This window comes from Pteropus medius, unplaced genomic scaffold, assembly GCF_902729225.1.
Source record: "Pteropus medius unplaced genomic scaffold, Ma_sr-lr_union100, whole genome shotgun sequence".
Lineage (NCBI taxonomy): Eukaryota > Metazoa > Chordata > Mammalia > Chiroptera > Pteropodidae > Pteropus > Pteropus medius.
The window spans coordinates 38,477,175-38,487,645 of NW_024340849.1; the positions used below are offsets into that span (position 1 = coordinate 38,477,175).

Genomic DNA, 10,471 nt, shown 5'->3' on the forward strand with positions numbered 1-10,471 from the left:
AAGAGTGGGCCAGCTAAGAGGAGAAGTTCGTATACCTGTTACTCCATCTCATCTTGCCCTCTTCATGGGGGAAGCAGAACTAGTTGTTTGCAAATAGCTACCCTTCATGGAGAAAAAGACATCTATCCTTCTCTCCTGGGCCACAGGCCATCTGTCCTCTGGCTGTCTGCAGCAACATGAAGGATGAGCCTTAACTCTTCCACATCAGCTCAGGTGACATGTAAAAAATAAGTGCTCTATTTCTCCTTTTGTCATTAAAGCAACCAAGGCCAGTCGGGTGTTTGCCGCAGGGAGCCGTGTCAAATCACCAGCTGGAATGTCCCCAGTTCTCTTGCCTCCTGCAGCTGTAGAGGACCTCTCTGTCTCTCCTCCCCAGCATTATGGGGATGTTGCCTGAGCCACAGCCAGCGTGCTGTCCTGATTCTTCCTGCACTGGCCCATGGAGTAAGAGCAGATTTCTGGGTGTGTGTGGTGTGGTGTGGGGTGTGTGTGTGTGTGTGTGTGTGTGTGTGTGTAACCCCACTGGCAGAGCCAGGAGCGCAGAAAGGCCAGGCTGTGCTGGATGCTGCAGTTCCAAAGATTAATATGTCTCTACTTTTGAGGAAATCAATGTCGAATAACAATAGCAAGTCTATGGCCATGCTGCCCTGAACTAGCTGGATCCCATCTGATAGTCTGATCTCGAAAGTTAAGCAGAGTCGGGCCTGGTTAATACTTGGATGGGAGACCACCTAGGAAGACCAGGTGCTGTAGGTGTAAAAAAAAAAAAAATTTAAGAGATTATAAACTGACAAGGTCCTTGCAATCTGTGAAGTCAACTAAGGATTGCCTCACCTGAAAAAAGAAAAAAGAAAAATAGCAAATATCTGTATAGAAATATCTGTATAGAACTCTAGTTTGCAAATCACTCTTTTACATAAAATTTCACTTACTCTTTACTTTGACTTTGTAGTGTAAGTATTATTTTCATTTTCAGATGAGGGAACTACAGCTAAGAGATGCTAAGCAACTTTTGCCAAGGCACACAACTAGTAAATAAAGAAGTCCCTGGGCTTGCTGCCAGGTTTCCCTAGGCTCCAAAAGCAATCTGCGGTTTGGTTAATTGGAATCTCATGTCTTTGTTACTTCTCACTTTTAATTATTCCTCGCAGTTTAAAGTTAAAGACACTTTGAGGTACCTCAAACAGTCTACTGTCTGTCAGAGTGAGAGAGAGGGGAAAGAAGACAATTTGCAAGTGATCAAAAGATAGTCCTGATATTTAAGATTCTCTTACTTTTTATTTTTTGGTTTAGGTCTTAGGCATCTCAGATCCAGGCATCAAAGGACTTGAGCGCCTGCACCCCAGCAATCCCACTGCAAGGATCTCCCACTAGATTGGAAGTTGGGGGTTGGGGGATACCACTATTCTTAGGAGAGGCAGGAAGGAGGGGGAGGGGCTGAGGACAAGGCCTGAGCTTCGACTGAACACGGACTCCCCCTCTGGCTCCCATCCTTCCAGCGCTAGTAGCTGTAGAGTCAGTCCCTGGCTCCCCATCTTCAAGGCCGCTGATTTAGTCTTATGACAGCTTCAGATGAGGTTTAGGTGTACAGTTGTATTTAGCAAATACATGTGCTGAAAACATTGATTTCTGAAATGTATAGAATATATTGCATTTTGGTAACTCTGCTTTAAGGATTCTCCTGCTGCCCCTCTCCCCTCCATCTGTCTCCCTCTCCCCTCTCTCTTTCCAGTACTGAAGGCCCTAGTAGCTTACCTTTCCTTTAATTTCATACCAAGTTTGTGCCAATCTGATAGAAGTTTCTTAGTGAAGCCTCTATTGGCAGTACATATGCTATTTCAAACCACTCCAAAAAAAGACAGAAAGAAAGAAAGAAAGAAAGAAAGAAAGAAAGAAAGAAAGAAAGAAAGAAAGCAAGCAAGCAAGCAAGCAAGAAAGAAAGAAAAGAAAGAAAGAAAGAGAGAAAGAAAAAAGAAAAAGGAAAAAAGCTGTAAGTGGGTAGTAGACAATATTTTGACATATTATTCAAGGTTTTTTCTTCTCCAGGCTTTCTTATACCCACTACCGTCTCTCACCACTGGAGACACAAGGATGAGATGCTAAATGCACTTTCCTCAGGAGAGAGCAGACAGAGACAAATGCTTGGCTCCCAGTTCTAAAATAGAGTCTTAAGATGCACAATAAGAAGAAAAGTCTTGAAAGCCAAGGCTTCTGTTGAAAGAAGTGGGTTTCTCAAGAGAGAAGAGATTTTAAATTCTGAAAAGCTTGGCTTTGGTCATTAATAACCAGTGGTTTCAATGTCCAAAGGTTCTTGAGAGCTGATGTGGACGTCTCCTCCCAACCCACATCCAGGAGCTGAAATCAGCCATGGTGGAAGCTTTTATACCCAAACTGGCAAATACTACAAACCAGGGCTTTTCCCTCGCTGGAGAATCAATTGTTGAACATTTAAACACATCATTGATTTATTTCATAAACTATTGCCATGAGGATGGGGCAGAGATCAGATCAGAGACTCAAGAGTGTGTGATCCAAAAAGGTCTCTGATCTTCCCCTGACTACACAGGGGTAAGGACTGCTGTCAAGACTGATGGGGATGGCATAGCTCGGAAACCAAAAACATGATGGATGCCAGTGAGCATGTGGGATACCTTTCCTTCAAGACACAGGACCCTGAAAATTAGGTCACTTTCCATGAGGAAGAATCAAGAATTGACTATTTTCCATAAAAGGAACTGGGTTGATGACATTTCCTGTTGCTGGGCAGAAATGAAGGCTCAAGAGATAAAATCAATTACAGGAAAAGAAAGAATAAAGAAAGGTAAATTTTTTTTCCTCCAGCCCACTTTTAAGGCTGTAAATTAAATATCAAACACATTATGAGCTGTCTAGTGAATATGCTTTGTTTTTTCTTCTTTTGTTTGTTTTGGAATAGTGACAAATGTAAGAGAATATAAGAGAAAAGACATCCTTTCTTATATAATAGCTAGTGCAATGTTTATGTGGCAGTGAAGAGTTGGTGGGGATTGGGAAGAACAGTGATGCCTGCTACCGCCAATGAAAAAGTCAAGATTTATTCACTTATTAATTTTTTTCAACAAGCCAAATATTAAAACCCAACGGTGGCAAGTTACTTTCAAGAACATCATTCATCACATTAAATTATGTTGTTCATTAAAATCTTATTGATTTATGTGGTTTCAGTTGTATTTTTTGTACATATGTTTTTACAATTATATGAGGGTTATAAGCATATGGCTTTATGCCTACTTGATATGTATACTCTAAATAACAAAATTATTTAAGGCAATATTGAGGATCCATAAAAACTGTTTTCTTTAAAACAGGTCTATAACAATTTTTTCTCTTTAAAAGGGTCCATGAATTACATATTTGATGACCAGATGTCATTGAATTTTTTTAAAAAAGATATTTTCTTAATAAGTCCTCTAGGAATTTTCACTATTTTTATTGCCTCATTTATTATAGGGCTTATTAACTTTTTCTACCAGTTCCTTCTGTGCTATGATTTTCTCACAAACGAAATCCCATTTAATGGCCAGCCACCCCAAGGACCCCACTTAAGATACATCTATGGAGTAGCCCCCTCTCTTTTGATTGTTGAGTTCACAAAAATGCTGCACCGAACATAAGAAAACTAGTAAGAAAATACCCCAGAAGGCTGAGCGAGCTGTAGATTTCTTCATAATTCTCTGATAAACATGGATTCCCGTGGCCCCCAGATATGCTGTGCTAGAAAAAGAAAAGAGGGACTATTGGTGAAAACCATGCACAATGGCAACTGAAAAATGTGTGCTGATCAGCGGAAACAGGGAAAGGAGAACAAGTGGAGAGAGAGTCAAGACCGCCCTGAGACTAAAACGAGATAGAAACAAATGACAATACCTAAGAGAGTCACAAAGGAAACACTGAGAAGAAAATGGAATATGTGAGATATATTGTACAGAGAAGTCTGCACCCCAAAAGAACAAGATCCAAGGAAGCACAAAGGAAACAGAGAAAGAAGAAAAATCTAGAGTGATGTCATGAGACCAATGTGGCAGGAACCTCCAATTTCTATGCTTCCTGAGATTTCATTAGAGGTAGGGAGAGCCGATTGTTACATTTTTAGGCATTTTGTGAGCTAGGTGTTAAACAGTCATTAAAAAAAAAATAATATAAACTTACAATTAAATACATGATGTTAAAAACATAATAAATATTACAAGCTCATAGCATTCTAGTTATTTTAGTGTATTTCCCTACCTAGTATGGATCAAAGTGTCTACATCATGTGGAAATACGATACAGTGGCATGTTACTGCATACCTCTTCCTAACTCTGCCTTCAAGTGACTTCATATTGGTAGGTTGAAATCAACCACCGTGGAAGTCTTTACACCATACAAATCAGCAAATGCTACAAATCGAGGCTTAAAATATTGTTTTATTGATTGTCTAGATATAACAACATGGTGGAGAAAATAATAATTTAGATTAAACTTAAAAGTATGTTGTGTCTTTAGCTGTTACATTGTGAATAACAAGAAATTGAGGAAATATTTTTCACTATTGAAAAACTATTATCCAATTCATCAAAAAAATTGCTTACATCATTGACAACTAAGTGACATTCCAATATATGTCTTTCTCACTTGTCTTACTCACTAAAATAAATGAAAATATCAACCAACATTCATGTCAGAACTATACTTGTTCATCAATTGCAACTGATGTTGGATACGGAAATGAGTTTGCACAAGTCAGTGAAATCATTCTGTGAAAATCAATGGTGTATGTGGAATTTAAAATAGTGTTGTATATTTTATTGTTATTTGAAAATTGTGTGACTCATATCCTTTATATCGGTAAAATTTATACTGAACTTGTTCAATATTTCCATGCAGGTTTTTTTTGTATTTGTTGGAGAACCAGCTGTTGATCATTTAGCGGCACGCCTCTGGGTAGTCTGGTCACTAACCACTGCCTCACATAACAAAAATAACACCCAGAAGCCTTCCTTTAGAAAAGGACCTGGGGGCAGTGAAAAGCACAAACACGCTTTCCTCCCCTTTTAAAAATTGTGACAAAATATGCATAAAATTTACCATTTAACAATTTTTTAAGTGTATAGTTCAGTGGCATTAAATACATTCACATTTTTGTGCAGCCATCATCTCCAAAACTTTTCATCATCCCAAACTGAAACTCTATACCCATTAAATAATTCCCTAATGCCTCCTCGCCCCCGGCCCCTGGTAACCTCTATTCTACTTTCTATCTCTGTGAATTTGGGTATTCTAGGCACCTCATAAAGGTGGAATCACACAATATTTATCCTTTTGGGCTTATTTCACTTAGCGTGATGTCGTCAAAGTTCATCCATTTTGTAGCACATGTCAAAATTTTTTTTTAAAGTGGAGTTAATATTTCATTGTATGTATATACCACATTTCCATCCATGGACATTTGTTTTTTTTCTACGTTTTGGTTATGGTGAGTAATGCTGATATGAACATGGATATACAAATAACTGTCCTTTCTTTTTATGAATACCTTTAATTCTTGCATTCCTGGAAGGCAGATGAGAGCTGGATGGAGCGAAATGGGGCCCCAGGATCATCTCATCTTTTGTTCTCCCTAAATGCTCGATGCTCTTTCTGCTCTCTCTTCTCAAATGAGGTTGTGCACTATGGGAACAACCAGAGGAGCCAAGTTCAGCTGCTGATGCGTGACAGCACCTGAGGCCTTTGCCAATGGCTGGGGTTAAGTTCAGTGTAGCTGCTACCACAATGTGAACCATAATAGTCCCCTCCCCGAAAGTGGTTGACAGAAACCATGGAGGGATGGGGTGCAGTGAGCAAAAGATCTGTGATATTGTGAGAGGCAAGTGGGCTCAAGGAATGAGAGACACAGCTGAGGGCTTAGCCCCTCTTCAGGGTCAGGAAACGCCACTGACCGTGAGTGGCCAGTGTGCAGTGGACCTAAACAAATTTTTTTTTTTTAATACTGGAAATAATTCATCCTGATTTGTGTCTGGTTGCTGAAAATGCTATCAGCCTTTTCCCAGATGGAACAAATTATTTGCCATTCAAAATTCACTTAAAAATAACATGACCTATCAGTATGTTTCAGTTTCAGCTTATCTTCTAAAAAGAACTTAAAATGAAATGGGAAAAGCTTCCTTTTTTCCTGAAGGAGAAAACAGACATCTTTAGTTCCTCTGAGCAAATGGTAAAGCCATGTTCAGCAAGGCAAGGTCAGCAAGATGAATGTTTTTATGTGACATCAAAGGATGTGCAGACAGTGGAATCGAAGCTTGAAATGAAGAGAACTTTCAGATATATTTTTAAAATGTTTTGTCAGGCTTAGAAAAAGCTTCACAAATTGTGGAGTCTGGCCTGTGCTGATACGTTAAGAGCCTTGGTGAGGTAGGTACGGGCAGAGGATTGAAATGCTGCGAATGCTGACTGAAGTCAAATAGTACTTACACAGCAGCCACCTCTGCCTGGCCCGCCCTCTCATTTCCACCCTTTAAGACTCCATTTCAGAGGCTTTTGCAGTCTCTTCTTTAACTCTTGCCCACACCCCCTCATCATGTGACTCTGGGAGCTGAGTATGTTCTGGGCTCAGTTTCTAGAGTGAGCTAGTAATCAATTCTGAGTAACCCTCTCAGCTGTGCCCAGGAGATTCTCAAGATCACCACTGTGCAACAGGGCAGATGCCCTGGATTGAAATAAGCCACTCTAGCCCATTTCTTCACCTGAAGCAGTTCCTACTGGGCTTGAGACACTCTTTTGCTCAATAAAATGGAATGAATCAGCAGGACCGGGGATGCAGGGTATGTGAAGTCCTAGCCCCAAGAGCGAAGGACGTCCTAAGGATCTAGAGAAGGACGTCCTAAGGATCTAGAGAGTCAACTTGCTTTATCTTTTTCTGACCCCATCTTACAAATTGGTACTCACAGTTCTTATGGTGGCCATAAACAATCTCTAGCACCTCTGAAATTGCTATAGAGTAAAGCTGACTTCCATTTAAAATAAAATTTGCAAGAATACATATGGGCTTCCTATTCATTGACAAGGCTCTCTCCCTGGCAGAAGTGCCGGCAGTATCTATTGTTCCTTTGTTGAGCCCTCCTCCCTCCCAGTGCACGGACTCAGCACCACCATAGCAGACAGGTCAGCAAACTGTATAACAGAGGTCACTCCACCCAGAGGCTTCCCTGAAACCCTGCCTCCCCCAACTCGAGGCCCGACCCAAGCCACATCCAGGTATATCCTCAGCGAGTCAGGTCCTCCTTGCTGAGCAGTGCCTAGATTCACACTGGAGGCAGCTGGCCTCGGTTTCTGGTGTGGCCTTTTGAGGCAACTATAAGCACAGCATCTGTGGATTGCTTGCTGAATCGTAATAGGTGGCTCCAGAGGGGTAGAGGCTTGGGCTAAATTTGGCCTACAGCTGAACCCCTCTCAGGATTGTGCCACTAGACACCTACTTCACAAATCCACACTAATAAGACCTGGAGACTTAGGAGCTCTGCTTAGTACATAGAAACAGACACAGAAAGGCAGCCAAAATGGGAAGACAAAGAAGCAGAAACCATATGAGAGAACAAAACAGAGATCCAGATATAATGCAGTGAAGTAATCTAACAGATGCAGAGTTCAAAACACTGGATATAAAGATGCTCAATGAACTTTTGGAAAGTGTAGATAAATTCAGTGAGAACTTCAACAAAGAGATAAAAAAAAAAACCATAAAAATGGAAATTATAAAAGGGAACCAGTCTGAAATGAAGAACACATTATCCAAGATGAGAAATACATTAAATGGAATAAACAAAGTGAATAAAGAAGGAGATCAAATGCCCTGTCTAGAGGACAGGAAAGCCAATCAGGACACTCAATCAGAATGGCAAGAAAAAAGACTCCAAGACCGTAAAAATAATTTAAGGAGGATACGGAACACTATTAAGGCTTCAAATATTCATCTGATTGGCGTAACTGAAGAAAATCAAGATGGTGAACAGCTGTTTGAAGAAATAATGATGGAAAACTTCCCCAATCTGGTGAAGAAAATGGACATAAAACCCCAAGAAGCTCACGGAGTCCCAAAAACCGGGAACTCAAAGAGGCCCACACCAAGACACATCATAATTAAAATGCCAAAGGTTAAATCCAAAGAGAGAATCTTAAAAGCAGCAAGAGAAAAGCAGTTAGTTACCTACAAGGGAGCACCCATAAGACTGGCAGCCAATTTCTCAAAAGAAACTATGCAGGACAGAGGGCTTGGCAAAAAATATTCAACGTGATGAAATTCCAGGATCTACAACCAAGAATACTTTATCCAGCAAAGCTATCATTTAGAGTTGAAGGACAGATAAAGAGCTTCCCAGACAAAAATAAGCTAAAGGAATTTATCAACACCAAGCCAGTATTACAGAAAATGTTGGAGGGACTTCTTTAAGATGAAAAAACATCCATCAAAAACAGGAATAAAGAATAGTAACAATTACATTCCTATCAACAAGTACCTCGAATGGAAAAGAATGAAGTGCTCCAACCAAAAGATAGAGTGGCTGAATGGATAAGAAAACAAGATCCCTACATATGCTGCCTACAAGAGACTCACTTCAGATTAAAAAACACACACAGACTAAAAGGAAGGGGATGGAAAAAGATATTGCCTTGATGGACGTAGAGGGTATTGTGCTGAATGAAATGGGTCGGACAGAAAAAGACAAATATCACGTGATTTCACATACATGTGGAATCTAAAGAACAAAATCAACAACAACAACAACAAAAGTGGAAATAAACTCATAGATACAGAGAATATTTAGAGGGATACTAGACAAGAGGGGATTGGGGGGACAAAAAATGGGCAAATAGATTAAGAGGTACAAATGGATAGTTGCAGAATAGACATGGGGATGTAGAGTATAGCATGGGGAAGATGGTTAATAATGTTGGAATAAATATGTAATGGGGTAAAGAGGTACTAGATTTAGTGGGATGACAACTTTGTGAGTTATGTGGATCTCTGATCAATATGCTACATAACTAAAACTAGTATATTATTGTATGCCAAGTATAATTGAAAAAAAAAACCCTCATTGAATTGCACAATGTAAATACAAGCAACTAATTGTCTATTATATTTCAATAAAGACAAAAAAAAAAGGTCAGTTGCAATGTAGAATCTGAAACCATATGATTTTTTTGTACTCTGTTGCATTAAAATCCATAAGCCTATCTTGCAATTTAGATCTTTAATTCATGCATGACCTGTAACAAATCATTGATCATTTGAAAAATATTGATTCAACTGAGGAACGTGGATCTCCTATATGGTGACACATTTCAGTATATGATAAAAAGCATATTCATTAATACCATCACTGATCTCATCAGAAAAATCATTAAGTGAAAGATACAACTTTCCCCCCAATTCTAATTTTTACGGGAAAGCTTAAATTTTATTATTGGCAACAATGATGGACAGGTGTTTTCCCTGAAGTGACAGGCTTACTCCATTCATTTTCCAGAAAATGTCTGCCAAATGATCAAGTCTGAATGATCATAATATTTCTGTTAGTCCTTTCAAACTGTCATTCCATGCAAAGTGTGGCTAGTTCAGCCTGCAAACGGTTGTACAAGTGCTTTTCCTCAGTACAACCATCCCTATGCAGAATATTAAAAAGATGGTAAAATTTAATAAAATTATTATTTTTTCTTCTTTAGCAAGGACATTCTTAAGTGGAAATGGCTTTTGTTCCCTTGCCAGTGCATGGCAGTGAAGAATACAATGACTGCTGCCTTGATTGAGGTACTAGTTTTACCCATAGTTGCTTTATGCTATCAGTGAAAACGTCAACATAGAGAAAAAGGGAAATGATGTCTTAGTATTATTATGAAAATGATGTCAACGAACTCCCTTGGGTCTATGCAAATAACCATGCAAATTCCCAGTAGAGGTGGAGATACTCAGGTTTTGTTCTTCAGCATCAAATTGGCCAAGGTTGGTACAGCAGCAATGATGGCTGGGGCAAATCTATTCAAGGCTCCCCATAGGTGAGCATGACTTCCACTCAGAAGAAATGCCAAAACCAGGAGCTGACAGGAACTGCCGTGGCACCCTCCTGCCTCTTCCTAGGAAACTTCTCTTCAAAGTCTTCATCCCAGCATTCCAGGTGCCCTGGACTTCCCGCTGCCTAACGCCACTCAAGAGGGGTCCACTGTCAGCACAGGTATAGAAGAGCAAGCCTGCTGCCACCGTTGCTGCGCTCACACAGAAACATACAGCTCTAAAAACCCAAAAGAACTAACTCTGAGGTGTCCTACGGATTCCACTTTGCTGCCTTTCTTGGGCAATGCCTGGTCTCCCCACTCCATGGGGAGTACTTTGTGTCTTGGGCTCTTACCTCCTTTCTTCAACATTTCACTTCCAGAAAACCCTACCGTAAGACCCTG

General features: G+C 39.9%; 1 pseudogene; it reads left to right on the forward strand.

Moving 5' to 3' along the window:
- Nucleotides 1-629: 629 nt before the first annotated feature.
- On the forward strand, nt 630-756 carry LOC120590915 (uncharacterized; annotated as a pseudogene).
- Nucleotides 757-10,471: the final 9,715 nt, after the last annotated feature.